The sequence below is a fragment of the Aquila chrysaetos genome, chromosome 1 (genome assembly GCF_900496995.4).
Source record: "Aquila chrysaetos chrysaetos chromosome 1, bAquChr1.4, whole genome shotgun sequence".
In the NCBI taxonomy this organism is placed as follows: domain Eukaryota; kingdom Metazoa; phylum Chordata; class Aves; order Accipitriformes; family Accipitridae; genus Aquila; species Aquila chrysaetos.
The window spans coordinates 81,746,483-81,764,410 of record NC_044004.1 but is presented as its reverse complement, the minus strand read 5'-3'; the positions used below and the strand labels follow the sequence as shown (position 1 = coordinate 81,764,410).

General features: G+C 43.2%; 1 protein-coding gene across 1 annotated transcript in view; it reads left to right on the top strand.

The window, feature by feature from the left end:
* Positions 1–17,928, top strand: part of ANK2 (ankyrin 2) — a 266,851-nt gene that overhangs the window by 16,929 nt on the left and 231,994 nt on the right. The window lies entirely within an intron of this gene.

Sequence of the window (17,928 nt, the reverse complement as noted above, 5' to 3'; positions counted from 1 at the left end):
AAGGTGAGAAGGACCTTGATGCAATATAGTTGGTTGCAGGACAAAGATGAGCCACAAATTTGGAATAGGCACAAAAAGACAAATCAATGGTAATATCAAGTGTAGCCTTGTCAGTAGCGATCATGAATGTCAGTGGTGGTGTATAAAACACTGCTGACATCTCATCTGTAAGAATATGCAAAATTTGATAACCCAGACGTTACAAAGATGATCTCAAACTGGAACGGGGCAGAAAAGGCCGTTGGGGGGACTTGGGAAAAGGAGCCTGTTTTGTAAGAGATGAAAACATTGGCACAGACAGCAAATGGATATACGTTTTCTGTGATTAAATTTAGGCCTGAAGTCACAGTGTTTGTAACCATTTGAGTAATGAGCTTTTGGAAGAGCTCTCTGCTAAGAGAGTAGGGGCAAGTAAGTTCTTTATTTTAGCATGGAGTTAAATTAATGTATGGCTAGGAGTGGATGATGTGTTGCTTGCGATATCAAGAGGCTGGACCTGAGGACCAAAGACACCCCGTGCGTGTGAAGTCAGAAATCTTCTGGGAACAAATAGGTTAGAGCAGATGTCCCTGACTAGAAGACCTATTGTACTTTTTGTTTTGGCTGTGGGCAGCTGTTGTAGGCAATAGAGTGCTTTTTTTTTCTTTCTTTTTTTTTTTTTTTTTTTTCTTCAGGTTTATCAGGAGGCCTAATTCCTTCATGTCTGTTGAGTCTGGATAGAATCGAAAGGAAATGTCTTTATAGGTCAACCACTTGAGATAAAGGCCTTAATCCATGCCATAACCCAATACAGTTGAGGTCGTCTTCCTTTCCTACCTTTGCTGATATTTTTGTTTGACAGGGTATACTTGCCAGTCTTTTTTGCTTTGTTTTGTTTTCCTCAGTCTATCAGAAATCCTTTAGCAAGAGGTTGGTTGGTTTGTTTGTTTGGTTTTTTTCCCTTCATTCTGAGGGGCAAAGTTACCTGTAGTTCTCCCCCTCTGCCAAGGGTTTTTTATGTTGAGGTATACTAGTAGCATTTGAAATATATTCCTGTTGCACTGGTCATTTTCTAGGCACAGCAACTACCAAACACTTAGTCCTGCTTCTCTTTGCAAAAAGCCTGTTCTGAAGTACTTTAACAGAGTACTTGTATTTCTGTCACAGATTTGCAAAATCCAATCTTCACAGACCTAAAAAGTGAAGTCCCAATCACTGTCATTATGGAAAGTCTGTCTTTTAAAACAATTTTAAATTATATAGGCCCTCTTTCTATTGAGTGTTTTACTTTGGATTTTGAAATGCAGGAGGGAAAAACTGGGGTGAATAGAAAAATTAAATGAAGCCGGGTTCATCTGGGTAGAGTCCTAACACATACCTGCTGCGTGGCACTCGTGGCTGCTGTGGTGCTGGTGGCCGTTGCTTTGTTCTCTGTGCCTGCCAAGGCCAGGCCTGCTCCAGAAAATCTCCTCAGAAAAGAGGGATCGTATCATCTGTATTGATCCAAGTGCATGTTTTTCTACATTTGGTATTACATTTCAAGTTGTTTGGACTCACGGTGTTCAGAATAATACTGCCTGCTATTTTTCAAAATCCCTTTCTCCTTCTGTTGAGAAGAGGTGGCTGTGTCTGGGGCAGGCCTAGAATTTCAGCTCCTCCATAATGAGCGACGTAATTTCAGTAGTGCTCAATTAAGTCAGGTGGTGTTTTATTTGATAGTATGCCAATGAGGGCAAATAGCATTTGAATTAATTTGGACTGCTGCTTTAAAAAAGAGGAAGGCTATAAAACAGCATGCTATTTTATTTCTTTTGGTATTTAATGAGTTGATGGTTTGAAAAGTATCTAATTCTCTCTCGGGGTCACTAGTTTTCTTTATTTCTGTATTACAGCTAGCAAGATGTTATTGTTCAGAGTAGCTTAGGCATGACTTTTCAGCTTCTTATCGTCTACTCTGTATTTGCCTTTGTGTATTAATATGAAACCCTATACATATTAAATTCTCATGGTTTACATTTAAAAAAAAAAGTAATTCATATTTAAAAGGCCTAAGAGTTTTCAGAAGGGTTTACATCAGCTTAGCTACATTTATTTAAATATTCCCTGGTAGCTCAATTGGTACACATTTATGTGTGTACATCACCTCAGTATATCACTTGTATTGCTGAAGATGCTGAGAATATTGGGTAAGGGTAACCTGCTAATCACACCAAGTTTAAAGGATATTATGTCACGGAGACTTTTCTTAAATCCCAGGCTGTAATCTTTCAATTCCCTTTGGTAAAATGATATTTAAGTGATTTTGCGATGCCATTTTAGCATGAGTAATGGTGTTTTTGAAGTGTATCTTGGAGATAAACTCTATTATTTGATAATGGCTTTCATAGTGAGGTATGAACATGCTGATTTTGGTTGTTATTTGGAGACAAGAAGTGGAGAGATTGGCTTTGGATAACTGTAATGAAAGTTACAAATAGGGAAGACCAAGGAATGTTCAGAAATAATTAACAGCTTTCCTAAAATACTTACGTAGTGGGGATGGCAGGGGTGTGTGTAGTTTTTTCCTGTAGGCGATTTGGTTCAAGAGATTTCTGCAGCTCACCTACTTTAGGATCTTGTGCCATTTAAAACCATTGTTGTAAAATATGCGCCCGTTATTTCTGCATAACTGTCCAAACAGTGTATCAAGCCTTCCAAAGGGTGTCAAGAAGGAAGCAGTGTCTTCATTTTCAAGGTGAAAAATTCAGTGACAGAGCCTGGGGTCATGCCTTAGCAGAATGTTGAGTTTTAGTCTCAGCTTGAAAACATATTGGGGTACGCACCTACCTAAATGCTTTGCTGAAGTAGGACAGAGCAGTTCCGAGCTGAATTTGTTATAAATTAGCACCAGAATCATACAAGAAACCTGTAGCAGCTTTGGAAGTGGAATTCAAACCATCTCAGTTTGATCAGCCTCACTGTGAATTAATCACGAGGCTGGTCTTCCACACTGTATGCTTTTCACAGGGGAAAAGAGTTCCGGGAGTTCCATAGAGCTAAAATCATGCCCACATGCATGACTATTTCCTAAACCCTGTGACCAGCAAGCAGAGCGGAACCTCCACTTGGAATGGACGGCCTGGGAAATTTCATTGCCTTGTGTCTGGTTTTGGTAGCTGTTATGAGCAGGATCAGATCTATTCACCCGCCTCATAGAATAGCTTATAGATTTAGGGCGAAAGCCCTCTCCCACACAGCATCAAAGGGTACTGCCATCAACAGCTCTCTGATGAAGCCTCGAGGTGCTTATTTGCTCTTAGAACTTGCTGTGGGAATGGTGACATACAACGATGATGTATTTGGTCTCATTTTGCGTTCCCTGGACGCTGCAAGACGTGTTTTGTTTGCTACCCTGTGACAACTCCCGAGGCACGGGCTGTTGTAGAAGAGAAAACAGAAGAGAAAACGTAATATTTTTCTCTGAATGCTTATTTTATTGCTTGTGAAAAAAGGACAAAGTTTAGGGTGATAAATATTCAAGTTAAGGCTTTATGATTACTAATTACTAGGAAGAGCAGTTAAGTAAATAAATCTCAGTGACAGGCATGAAAAATTTATATGGCCAGTGGGATGACTGTCCTTTGTCGAGAAAGACTGTCACTGAACTCAATAAGAGTTTTGCCTAATAAAAAAAGACTAAAAGATCGGGTTGAAAATGTCTAAGTATTAGCATAATAATGCAAATTTGAAATCCAGTCTAGACATTTTTGTAAAACAACAAATCAGGTTCAGTGAACTTTAGACCATTGCTGTACAGCAAAATTGGCTTTGTCCTCCAACCGTATTTTCAGATATGGTGTCCTCATAAATCTAAATTGATAGCAGATTTTGAGAGTACTTAACTAGAGAAGCTAGAGAAATATTGGGAAAATAGAGCAAATAGAGCATCCAAAAGGGAGCAGTTTAAAATATTTCTGTTGCAGAAATTAGTAAATAATTCATTAATAGAAAATAATTAGTTCTGCTAAGAAGAGTTGTTGTGCCAAGATAGGCATTCAAAGCAAAATTTTCAAGTTCTGTCACAACCAGGTCTGAAAACAACATACCTCAAACTCAAGTTTCCTCTTTAAGAATTGTAAGTTTCTTTTGCTTTCCCCATAGGGTACCCGGTTGCATGTAATTGTCATCACTGGAGTTCTATAAAAATTTGCTGGTTTGGATGAGTGGCAACCATGTGGGCTCAACGCATTTGCATGCATTTCATCGATGTGGGTGTGTGTGGTTTTTATCTTGAATTTTAACTTGGGAGCATAGTGAATATGGTGGAATATTGCTTGCTGTTGACAAAAACATTATTGCTGTGAACAAGGCACTGTCTTCTTTCTACATATAAAAGCATTAAATGCAGAAGGGAAAAGCCAGCAGAAAAGAGCTGCTATGTGATCAGAATGGGTATTGGTGAGCTTTACAATTCAAACCCTTCTTCCTTGACAACATGGAAAAACACCACGTGAGAAGGTGCAACTCCAAGGGAAAACAATATTAATTTGCCTTTCAAGGAGGTAGTTAAGACGAATGGAGAACAATCATTAAGGGGAACCGGTTTTAGTGTGAGTTGGAAAACACTTCTTGGAAGAGCAGTGATTTCAAAGCCTGTTATCTCACAGAAAATTCATATGAGTATGAAGGATTTATAATTATGAACAAGACAGGTAAACAGTCTTATATGGTGGTCTAAATGGAAGTTCTAGTTCCAATACAGAGAAGGGTATTCAGTTCTTATACAACTTTATATAGTTCTGCCTGTGTGGCTGTTAAGATTATTTTGGCTCTTTGAGATTTATGTGGATTTCTGTCAGTGCTGTGTTCAGCACCTCTGAACATTAAGTCTACGGAGCCCTAATTTTTGAAGGGGTGGAAAATAATTTGTCAAGAAATGCAGTGGAGAGGAGATTCTAAGAGGGTGTACTAGTGTAAGCTACTCCATACTGGATTCTGCATCTGACACCTTTCTCCAGTGTACAGCATGTGAGATGCACCAACATCCCCTTGTGTTGGTAGCGGGATGGAAAGAGAGCTGAAGAATAAATCTGGATGTTACACCTTACTTTGTATCTTGGGTCTCCATTTCTCCCTCCCTTAATAATATACAATTGTAATGTTAACGTTAGAAGTATAACTTTGTAGCAGAAGATTTTTGTATATATTCGGTCTTACCTTGCAAGTTCTTAAATCCATGTCTTGCTTTCACTGTGGTGATGTCCGGAGAGGACGCTTCCATCTGCTCCGACTGTGGAGCACAGTTACCCATAGGTCCTGTGGATGTTGGATGTCAGTCCTAGCCTTAGTGCTCGTCTTTAGCGCTGCTTAAAACATCCTTCACGTTATTATGAAAGCATGTGCTTGTATTTTCTCAAATACTATCTTTAAAAGGATAAAATAGCGATGGTAGGTTACTGCACAAACATTACCAATTAAAGCTAGAAGATAGCGATTCTCAAAAGCAAACTGTCTTGTGAACTCTGAGCAGTAAATGTTTTAGCAAAATATTTATGGAAAATCGAATAATTTTTGTTGTTCTAGAAATTACAATTAAATAGCCCTTAAAAGAAGCTGTTCTCCTATGACTGGCTATGCGCAGTGCATAACTTTGTGGCATATCAAATCTACTGTGAATTTATAGCCTGGCAGGCAATCTGTCTTGCAAATGAATTTAATTACTGGCCACAAACTACTATTTGCACAGATTTTATTGGCCTCAGTTGGAGCTGAAGATGCTCACCTTCAGTTAAGGCAGCCGGTGCGTGCCCTGGCTGGGAGGAACTCTGCCATGCCAGGGCAGAGGCGTATGTGGGGAGGGCTTGTTTCTTTGTTGTTTTGTTTGTATTCCTTAACACGAACATTGGCAAAACATCAAATAAACAGAGCTCTTGCCCACACTGGGCCATCGAGCCTTTCAATCCCTCTCCTACGGATTCGGCCTCAGCTGTTTCTTTCCTGCATCTCTGTGAGCTGCTTCATAGGCAATGCTGGATCTGTAGGGCTACTACTACCCACTGCCTGAGGGTAGCTGGCTGAGGCGTTTTAGCTTTTAAAGAAGCATCTCTCTCAGCTATGTGGCTTACTGAGATAAATTTTAAGGCATTTTAATAACGTGAACAGAATTCTGTGCTCGTTTTGGCAAGCAACAAATAATTTTGTATAATTTGACTCAAGCAATATTTAAAGCTCATTTTTCAGAATAGGAAGACCCACTATATTGCTAGGCTTTTTAAAACAGTAACCCGTTGCAAACTAATGAACCTCTGCAGCAGACTTTGTAACACCCTCTGTGTGTCAACAAAGGGGCCAGAGTATGTTAACAAAGTGATCATCCATTTTATGCTGCAGGGCAAAAGCCACTTTAGATGGCACCAAAATTCACCTGACAAAAAATGATAGTTGGTGTGTGAAAGACACCAGTCCCCATTTTGCAATCCATGTAACACAGAACTTCCAATGTTCTGACTGGAAATAAAGGCGGGGGGGGGGGGGGGAAGACAGAAATGTTAAATTAATTTTTTCCTTTGTCTTATCTAAGATACTTTCTGTGTTGTATGTTAATTTTCTTGAAACAAGTGTCCAAATCAAAGGCAAATCTTCATAACTAAGACGTACACTGCAATTAGCATATCTGCAGCAGGCTTAGATTTTTTGCCTCTGATTATTTTCAGAGGAAGGCTTTTTATGTAAAACTAGGCAATGCTTTCAAAGAGACAAATGGAGTAAGAAGATATGTGTGTTTTGTATTTGTGTTGGAAATATCCACTAATACAAATAATAGATGACTGCGTAAACACTACCAATTAGAGCAGAAGAATATATGAAATCTGTATCATGGGGAAGAGTGTCCGTGTAGCGCCGTATTTCTGTATTATCTGTTCTGTTAGAAAATCCGAAAGACTCCACTGAGATTAGTAGAATTAGTGATTGATGTGTGCTTGTTTTAAAGAAACTTATTTGTGTAATTTTGCCCAGTTCTGATTTTTGAAGTTTAAACCAGCAGTGGAGAAGTAGCTAAGATATACCTGTAGAAGCTCTTGAGAAATCACCTTATGGACTCAGGGTTTTGGCAGTATGATGAATAGGGAAAATCTGATTCCATCCCCTTCTCTTTTAACTGATGGAGCTCCCCACCTATGTTTTACCTTCCAAGCTGCTGAAATTTCTGCAAACTCATCGTTTTTACTGAGGTTCTCGCTGTGGTTTCTGACACTGACCGTGTTCAGCCTTGAATTTGTGCCCATAAATTACACAGGGGGGATCCCTGTCCAGAAACACAAAACCATATTCCAAGTTAGCACAACAGGACAATGCGTGCTTTCTGAGTGTTACCTTCCTTTGCTGCTGCTGCGTAATTTCAGCCGCTTTGAAATATCTTCCTTCAACAGTGGCACAATTTGAGGGCTGTTGTTTTTGTCCACAGAAATGCTTTGTTGTAGGTCTTCATGTTCATGAAGAAGTCCTCGTGGTGTGCGACAGTTGCATCTCTGGTGGATTTATTAATCTTATCCCTTTTGTTTTCTTTACTCAGTTCTGAAACAAAGGTTGGGTGCTAGTTCCCAGGAACAAGAACCATTTTTGCACAACTTTTCTTTTGAAATATTTTTAAGCTAGCAGGGTTGTTCTAAATTGTGGTTTTACTGAGTAGGTTAATCCACTTGAGAAGCATGGTTATTTTTCCTGTTCTGTATTTAACTGGTATTTTGGACTTTGGTGTTTCTAGATAAACAGGACTTTCTGTAGCTAATACAGGCTTATTACCTTTCAAATGATTTGGAGGAATGGTACAGCCCTGTATTTTTCCTATGCCAAGAAAAGCTTTGACTTACTCTCTGAAGGTTCAGAATTTCTGTATGTAAGAACTGTGTACATGGCCGATGAAAGGTTTTTTCGATCCAATATCTCGTCTCTAGCATTCACGGGTCAGAGATGCATAGCAAAGAATGGTTTTCTCTCTTCTGCTAGCAAACATCCTTATTTTTGTAATTTTTATCTCTATCTATGCGATACCAGTTTGCTTATGAAGGTCCATTTGAAAGGCCTTATTAAAATAAAACTGCCCCCCGAAATTGTCATTTATTTGACATGATTGGTTCTTAACAAATTCATGTTGGCTGCTCCTTATGATCATTATTCCCTTTATGTCAGGGCTACTCCGATGTTATTGAAGTCCTCTGGGTAATTTTGTGAAGGTTATCCAATTTTTCCTGAGATCCAGTCAGCAGGAAGCTGTTTGCCAGTTCCAGTTCTGCTGAGCCATGCAGGTGTCATTAAGCCAGCTTTACAGCTGCCTGGGAGGCCAAGTGGACAATAGGATAGCGCAGGTCTTGCAGAAGTGTGACAGTCACCATGTACTTGAGATTTCAAAGGGCAAAAATGTTTCAGAGGTAGGTTAACAGAGCCTTGCTCAAAATCCTTACAATTTGCCTGTTTCATAGGGTTTTTGAGTATTTTTCTGTGTATGAAAGATGTTGGCTGATCAGTCAGAAACTCTTCCTTCTCCGCCCTTATCTGAGCTCGATGTGCAAGTCTATTCTTTGTGTTCCAGTCATCATGTTACTTAAAAATGGAGATAGCAATGCTCGTGGTTAATCACCTCTTCTGTCTTGCCCTGAGGAGGTCCCTCCACAGCATTTTTCCGAGCAGCAAATTGCAGCCTGCCACCAATGGCTTCCAATGCTCTTCTCTAGTTGCGTGGATCACCTTTCCCTGGGACTAAATACAGGTATGTAGGCACCTGAATAATGTCGTAGGAAGGCATTGTGCATAGGAACCTGATTGCTGGCGCAGATAATTTCTGAATTCAGGCACAATGCTGGTTCTGGGAGGTTTTTTTCTTAGTTCTAGGACTTTGGTACAAATTGCTGAAGCATACGGGTCAGATGACCAGACTGCCAATTTTCAAGTTGGGTTAAAGCAAAACTCAACCTCTGGTATATTTTGTTGCTTTCAAATTGTAACTATGTTTTCCACAGCTTGGTTAGCAATCTATTTGACTGCTATTGGTATTTATGCTATCTGAATCTTAAGACAAATGTAGACAAAGGAAATAAACATTAGTTACAGATGCTGGTACTGAGCGTACCCAGTTTATCAATATAAAGAGACTTTGTCCTTAAGCCTATTGTCACTCTGTCACCAGTTCCAGTCTCTTGAGATTTTGCCACATCAGTAACACTGCAGAGGATTATAGTAATTAGCCCAGTCTTTCAAAGAAAACTCTTCAGCCTCCTAGAACAGCTTGGCCAAATTTTGGATCAGCGATGTTACTACCCCAGAATGGAGGAGAATTACTAAGGTAGTATATCTCTGTTTGTTTTATAAATGACCAAATGTGTCTGACAGAGGAATGAAATTATATAGAAAGAAACTGTCCTAATTACCTGTCGTGGTTTAACCCCAGCCAGCAACTAAGCACCACGCAGCCGCTCACTCACTCCCCCCCCCACCCAGTGGGATGGGGGAGAAAATCGGGAAAAAGAAGCAAAACCCACGGGTTGAGATAAGAACAGTTTAATAGAACAGAAAAGAAGAAACGGATAATGATAATGATAACACTAATAAAATGACAACAGCAATAATGAAAGGATTGGAATGTACAAATGATGCGCAGTGCAATTGCTCACCACCCGCCGACCGGCACCCAGCTAGTCCCCCGAGCGGCGATTCCCCGCCCCCACTTCCCAGTTCCTATACTAGATGGGACGTCATATGGTATGGAATACCCTGTTGGCCAGTTTGGGTCAGCTGCCCTGGCTGTGTCCTGTGCCAACTTCTTGTGCCCCTCCAGCTTTCTCGCTGGCTGGGCATGAGAAGCTGAAAAATCCTTGACATTAGTCTAAACACTACTAGCAGCAACTGAAAACATCAGTGTTATCAACATTCTTCTCATACTGAACTCAAAACATAGCACCGTACCAGCTACTAGGAAGACAGTTAACTCTATCCCAGCTGAAACTAGGACAGTATCCACCCCTTATTCTATACCATTGACGTCATGCTCAGTTCCCATACCTTTAGTTACATCCTGGTCAATCATCAACACCTTATCTATCACTTTGAGACATATGAACAATGATATATATATATATATATACATACACAGAGATATCATTCCTTTAGTTTATGGGTTATGTTCATTAAATGTTCATTGAGTTCATTTAGTTTCCTGACTCTGGGCTCCATCCGTCATACCAGTCTTTCTGGGCAGGAGGGATGGTGCAAAGTCCTCTCAGTCGGTAGAGCAGAGTTGGGCTTCAGTGCAGTATGACGAGCAGTTGACATTGGACGCAGCAGGAGGATGGTGTGCACCGTTGGATTGTTGCATGCTGGAGTCAGTTCTGGTTCCATCACTACTGTGCTTCGCTCAGTTTTATCACAGTTTTTCTTGCTTGATCTAAGTGATTCTTACTATAGTACTATGGATATAGCATATAACAATTATAGTAATGATAATATATAGTAGCAGGGTTATATAGCAACTAGTATCATACAGTTTAATTCTGGCTATTCTCACCTAAAATTAAATCCCCTTGAGGCACACATCGGACTTCCCCATCTTTTCGCATCACCCACCAAGTGCACCCAGGCCCTTGAGCAAAAGCAATCCCACGAATGGGTTTACCTTTGCCTGAGGCAGGAGTAACCCAGACTGTCTTCCCTAACATATTTTTTTGTGTGCACTACAGGGACTTTATCCCCTTCTACAGTACGTAAAAATTCTGACTGGGCAGGGCCACCCCGATTGGCAGATCCTCTGGTGTTGACTAACCAGGTGGCTTTTGCTAAATGTGTATCCCAATGTTTGAAAGTTCCACCCCCCATTGCTCTCAATGTAGTCTTTAACAGTCCATTGTATCGCTCAATTTTCCCAGAGGCTGGTGCGTGATAGGGGATGTGATACACCCACTCAATGCCATGCTCTTTGGCCCAGGTGTCTATGAGGTTGTTTCGGAAATGAGTCCCGTTGTCTGACTCAATTCTCTCTGGGGTGCCATGTCGCCACAAGACCTGCTTTTCAAGGCCCAGGATAGTGTTCCGGGCAGTGGCATGGGGTACAGAATATGTTTCCAGCCATCCGGTGGTTGTTTCCACCATTGTGAGCACATAGCGCTTGCCTTGGCGAGTTTGTGGGAGTGTGATATAGTCAATCTGCCAGGCTTCCCCAAATTTATATTTCAGCCATCGTCCTCCATACCACAGGGGTTTTAACCGTTTGGCTTGCTTAATTGCAGCACATGTTTCACATTCATGGATAACCTGTGCAATAGTGTCCATGCTCAAGTCCACCCCTCGGTCACGAGCCCATCTATATGTTGCATCTCTTCCCTGATGGCCTGAAGCATCATGGGCCCATCGAGCCATAAATAGCTCACCCTTATGTTGCCAGTCCAAGTCCACCTGAGCCACTTCAATCTTGGCAGCCTGATCCACCTGTTGGTTATTTTGATGTTCTTCAGTGGCCCGACTCTTGGGTACGTGAGCATCTACGTGACGTACTTTTACAACCAGATTCTCTAGCCGGGATGCGATATCTTGCCACAGTGCGGCAGCCCAAATGGGTTTACCTCTGCGCTGCCAGTTGCTCTGCTTCCACTGCTGTAACCACCCCCACAGGGCATTTGCCACCATCCATGAGTCAGTATAGAGATAGAGCACTGGCCACTTTTCTCTTTCAGCAATGTCTAACGCTAGCTGGATGGCTTTCACCTCTGCAAACTGACTCGATTCACCTTCTCCTTCAGCAGTTTCTGCGACTTGTCGTGTAGGACTCCATACAGCAGCCTTCCACCTCCGATGCTTTCCCACAATGCGACAGGACCCATCAGTGAACAGAGCATATTGCCTCTCATTTTCTGGCAGTTTATTATACAGCGGGGCTTCTTCAGCACGCGTTACCTCCTCCTCTGGCGACATTCCAAAATCTTTGCCTTCTGGCCAGTCCGTGATCACTTCTAAAATTCCTGGGCGACTGGGGTTTCCTATGCGAGCCCGTTGTGTGATCAGTGCAATCCACTTACTCCACGTGGCATCAGTCGCGTGATGTGTAGAGGAGACCCTCCCTTTGAACATCCAGCCCAGCACTGGCAGTCGGGGTGCTAAGAGGAGCTGTGTTTCAGTACCAACCACTTCTGAGGCAGCTCGAACTCCTTCATATGCTGCCAATATCTCTTTTTCAGTTGGAGTATAGCGAGCCTCGGATCCTCTGTATCCTCGACTCCAAAACCCCAGGGGTCGACCTCGGGTCTCCCCGGGTGCTTTCTGCCAGAGGCTCCAGGTAGGGCCATTCTCCCCGGCTGCAGTATAAAGCACATTTTTAACATCTTGTCCTGCCCGGACTGGTCCAAGGGCTACTGCATGAACAATCTCCCGTTTAATTTGTTCAAAGGCTTGCTGTTGCTCAGGGCCCCATTTAAAATCATTCTTCTTCCGGGTCACTTGATAGAGAGGGCTTACAATCAGACTGTAATTTGGAATATGCATTCTCCAAAAACCCACAACACCTAAGAAAGCCTGTGTTTCCTTTTTATTAGTCGGTGGAGACATAGCTGCTATTTTGTTGATCACATCCATTGGGATCTGACGACGTCCATCTTGCCATTTTATTCCTAAAAACTGGATCTCCTGTGCAGGTCCCTTGACCTTACTTTCTTTTATGGCAAAACCGGCTTTCAGAAGGATTTGGATTATCTTCTTCCCTTTCTCAAAGACTTCTTCTGCCGTGTTGCCCCATACAATGATGTCATCAATGTATTGCAGGTGTTCCGGAGCTTCACCTTTTTCCAGTGCAGTCTGGATTAGTCCATGGCAAATGGTGGGGCTGTGTTTCCACCCCTGGGGCAATCGATTCCAAGTGTACTGGACACCCCTCCAAGTAAAGGCAAACTGTGGACGACACTCTGCTGCCAGAGGGATTGAGAAAAACGCATTAGCAATGTCAATTGTAGCATACCACTTGGCTGCCTTTGACTCTAGTTCGTATTGAAGTTCTAGCATATCTGGAACGGCAGCACTCAGCGGTGGCGTAACTTCATTCAGGCCACGATAGTCAACTGTTAGTCTCCACTCCCCATTAGACTTTCGCACTGGCCATATGGGACTATTAAAGGGTGAGCGAGTTTTGCTGATCACTCCTTGGCTCTCCAGTTGGCGAATCAACTTGTGGATGGGAATCAGAGAGTCTCGGTTGGTGCGATATTGCCGCCGGTGCACCGTCGTGGTAGCAATTGGCACTTGTTGTTCTTCAACCCTCAGCAACCCCACAATCGAAGGGTCTTGAGAGAGACCAGGCAGGGTAGACAGCTGTTCAGTGCCCTCCGTCTCCAAGGCAGCTATACCAAAAGCCCATCGATACCCCTTCGGATCCTTAAAATACCCTCTCCTGAGATAGTCTATGCCAAGGATACACGGAGCCTCCGGACCAGTCACAATGGGGTGTTTCTGCCATTCATTCCCAGTTAGGCTTACTTCAGCTTCCAATACAGTTAACTCTTGGGATCCCCCTGTCACACCAGAAATACAGATGGGTTCTGCCCCTTTATAACTTGATGGCATTAGAGTGCACTGTGCGCCGGTGTCTACTAGAGCCTTATACTCCTGTGGGTCTAACGTGCCAGGCCATCGAATCCACACAGTCCAATAGACCCGGTTATCCCTTTCCTCCACCTGGCTGGAGGCAGGGCCCCTCTAATTCTGGCCAGAGTATCCGGTATTCACTTCTCGTAAAATTGGCTCAGAAGTCCCTTCAAGAGGATCAGAAATAAGATCAGCCCTTCTGCTCTGTTTGGAAACTGGAGCGGCATTTTTCCTAGTAGAATCCCCTTTTGTGGTGGTTTTTCCTCGCAGCTCACGTACCCGTGCATTTAGGACCGAGGTAGGTTTTCCATCCCATTTCCTCATGTCCTCTCCATGATCACATAGGTAAAACCACAGGGCACCTCGCGGTGTGTACCTTCTATATTCTCTCTCTTGGGCAGAGGAGCGCTCACTCCTAATAGCTGAGACATTGGTCCTTACAGGTGGGCAATAGGACATATCCTCTTTGAATTGTTGGAAATCCTCGGACAGCTTCTCCACAGCCGAAATGCAGGCTTGTAGGGAGGAGGAGAGATTTTCTTCGTATTGACGGAGTTGGCGAGCCACTTCATCCACTGTCGGTGCCTCTTCGTCTTTCCAGGTCATTATTGCCAGTGAGTTGGCATAGGACGATGGTGCGCTCCGTACAAATTTCCGCCACATGGGTCGTGTGCATTGGACTTCGTCTGGATCTTTGGGTAATTGTGGGTTGTCCGGGTCATGATGAATCGTCTCTAGCACAGCTAATTCCCTCAGATATTGGATACCTTTTTCCATGGTGGTCCACTTGCTTGATTGACATATAACATCTTCCTTAAAGGGGTACCTTTCCTTCACACTTGACAAGAGTCGCCTCCAGAGGCTGATGGCTTGTGTTCCTCTTCCAATTGCCTTGTCAATGCCACCTTCCCTGGCAAGCGATCCCAGCTGCTTGGCTTCCCTACCTTCTAATTCCAAGCTATTAGCCCCATTGTCCCAGCATCGGAGAAGCCAGGTGATAATATGCTCACCTATACGGCGGCCAAAATCTTTTCGCATATCTCGCAGCTCACTCAAGGATAGGGACCGGGTTATTACCTCTGGTTCTGCCTCTTCCTCCTGTTCCCGTGATGGCCCTGGTTCACCTTCATCCTTTGCTAAGCGAGCTGATTTTTTATATTTCTTTTTCTGTACGGGGGCAACTGATACTGGTGCAGGTTGATCCACTGGTTCAGTTGCAGTATCACTCGCCGGGTTTTGGATATCCGCAGCGTCTGTCGCCAAGGTTTGGGTAGCAGCATCTGTCGCCAAGGTTTGGGTAGCAGCAGTGCTCGTCGCTGGGGCTGGAGGGACCGCAGTGCCTGTTGCCAAGGTTTGGGTAGCTGCTGTGCTCGTTGCTGCGGCTGGAGGGGCTGCAGTGCCTGTTGCTGAGGTTTGGGTAGCCACAGTTCTCATTGCCAGGGCTGGAGGGGTCACGGTACCTGTCACCAAGGTCTGGGTGGCCGCAATGCTCGTCGCCGGGGCTGGAGGGGCCGCAGCGCCCATTGCCGGGGTTTGGGTGACCGCAGTGCTCATTGCTTTGTTGTTAGGTCCAGAGACCTTCTCTTCCCCTTGGGGGTGCTGAGTTGTGTCGAACAGGGCTCGATAGGCATGGGCCAGGCCCCAGCACGTTGCAGTGATTTGTATCTCTCTGGAGCTGCCAGGGTGACAGCATACCTTTTCCAAATATTTTACTAGTTCTTCTGGATTCTGCATTTGTTCAGGGGTGAATTTCCAAAACACTGGAGGTGCCCACTTTTCTAGGTACTTGCCCATACTACCCCACACACCCTGCCACTCATAATTATCCAGCCTCGGGGCAGACCTCTGGGTGATCTTCTTAAATAGTTGTTTAACCTTAAACAAGAGCTGAACCACATTCAGAAGCATGCTAATTCCCAGCAGTAGGGCTAGGACCGTGCTGGTATCAACATCCCAAGAGTATTCAAATTTTTCAAAATTCCCAAACACCATTGTAACTGGACTGAAGGAGAAAGGAGAGGGGAAGAAAGGTATCCCACTCATAGACTGGTTTTCCAAGGAGGAAAGGTAAATGGTATAATTATTAATAGTTTCCCACAGATGGCTCCCGCAGTATAAAGGTGACAATGCTGAGTGCAAATACCGGATTAATTCCACAACTGATGACTTTATCATACCATAAACCAGTGTTATACAATACATCAAAGCAAAAACCTTAATCCACCTCCCACGGATGATAAGCAGGAGAAGAGGGACTACATACAGCAAGCGAGGTGATACATAACAGAACTTTAAAAACCAGAGCAACAACTCTAAGAACACATAAATCAACATAATGACCAGCGACTATAAGACCAATATAATGAATGCTTATAACAAATTTGTTTTAACGAGCTCTGGTCAGGTTTGTCATTATCTCAACCCTTCGGGCCCCACGTTGGGCGCCAAAATGGACTGTCGTGGTTTAACCCCAGCCAGCAACTAAGCACCACGCAGCCGCTCACTCACTCCCCCCCCACCCAGTGGGATGGGGGAGAAAATCGGGAAAAAGAAGCAAAACCCACGGGTTGAGATAAGAACAGTTTAATAGAACAGAAAAGAAGAAACGGATAATGATAATGATAACACTAATAAAATGACAACAGCAATAATGAAAGGATTGGAATGTACAAATGATGCGCAGTGCAATTGCTCACCACCCGCCGACCGGCACCCAGCTAGTCCCCCGAGCGGCGATTCCCCGCCCCCACTTCCCAGTTCCTATACTAGATGGGACGTCATATGGTATGGAATACCCTGTTGGCCAGTTTGGGTCAGCTGCCCTGGCTGTGTCCTGTGCCAACTTCTTGTGCCCCTCCAGCTTTCTCGCTGGCTGGGCATGAGAAGCTGAAAAATCCTTGACATTAGTCTAAACACTACTAGCAGCAACTGAAAACATCAGTGTTATCAACATTCTTCTCATACTGAACTCAAAACATAGCACCGTACCAGCTACTAGGAAGACAGTTAACTCTATCCCAGCTGAAACTAGGACATTACCACATTCCTTTTACTTTAGGACCACTTCAAAGAACAGGTCTTCATCAAGCTCTAATCAGCAGGATTCCTTTGACTTCCCGAACAGATCCCCATCAGGTGATAACAGAGGGCTGGCCTTTCATGAATTCCTGGTGCAGTGTAATTTTAAAATAAAACAAAAATAGGTAATGCCAGTTACAGTAGCTCAGACTGTAATGTTTAAAAAGGCATTGCTACTTCGTAGCTAGCTGAAGATGCACCTTCACCTTTGAATAATTTACCTGCTAATTTTATACAAGCTGCAAACTTAATTCTTATTTAATGTGCTTTTAGTGGGAAAAAGAAAGAAAGGAAGACAGTTTAGTAGTCATAACTTTGACCCTACAGTGGGCTCGCCCTGCAGCATATGCGCTCCTATGTGTATCAGAGTCAGTGCCCGTGCAGCATAGGGTATGGGTTTTTATTTTATGTGCGATACAAGAAATTTAATCTGTACATAAAAGTATGGCAGATTATCCACTGACTGTTGCTATTTCATCTCCTATGTGCTTCCTTCCTAGAGGAGTGGTTCAGGCATCAAAGTGAAGTCTTTTGTCACTTTTTGTGTTTTACTTTGTAGTTTAAAGCTGCTTATTTCTGGAAGAAAATCAAATCCTTTAATGTACATTTAGCCTTCAAGTGAAACCTGGTGCAGCAAAGCGTGGTTCATCAGGTTTACAAAGAGCACAGTGGTGTTCTGCATTTCTGCCATTTTGAGATGTGATCTAGTCCAGTGTCGTGATATAATTGGGATTTTTCAGAGAAGCACTTAGGCAGCAGGCTATGGATGAAAACTGAAGGGCTTCAAGAAGCTGTCTGTCAGTAGGTGATGCTTTCCCCCTTGGTAGTGCATGCTGCTCCAGGATATTGTTCATACAAGTGGTGAAGAGATGAACAAAACAATTCTGGCCACTTGTTGTAATCTCAAGTTTTATGGCTCTTTTGCAAGAGCAGGAGGTGGCTGGCTGTGGGCCAAACAGTTGATCACGCTCTGCTGATCTGACATGCCCCTCCAGTCGCAGCAGTTTAAGCTACTTTTGCTTTTTGCTGCTCTGCACTGCTGCCGCTTTCTGTGTTCTTGTTTGAGCTACTCAAAACTGCAGGGAAAAATCTTGAGTTGGCAAAGAAGGGAGGGGGTGCCTTTGTAGGCAGCTGTAAACACATTAACCTGCAGAAATACAAACTGGAGGCTAAATGCAGATAGTTTTGTTTTAAAATGATGGTAAAATAGAGATCCAGGTGAATAACGATAGTCAAATACTTGGAATGTTATATATATGTAAAGATCTTAATTGT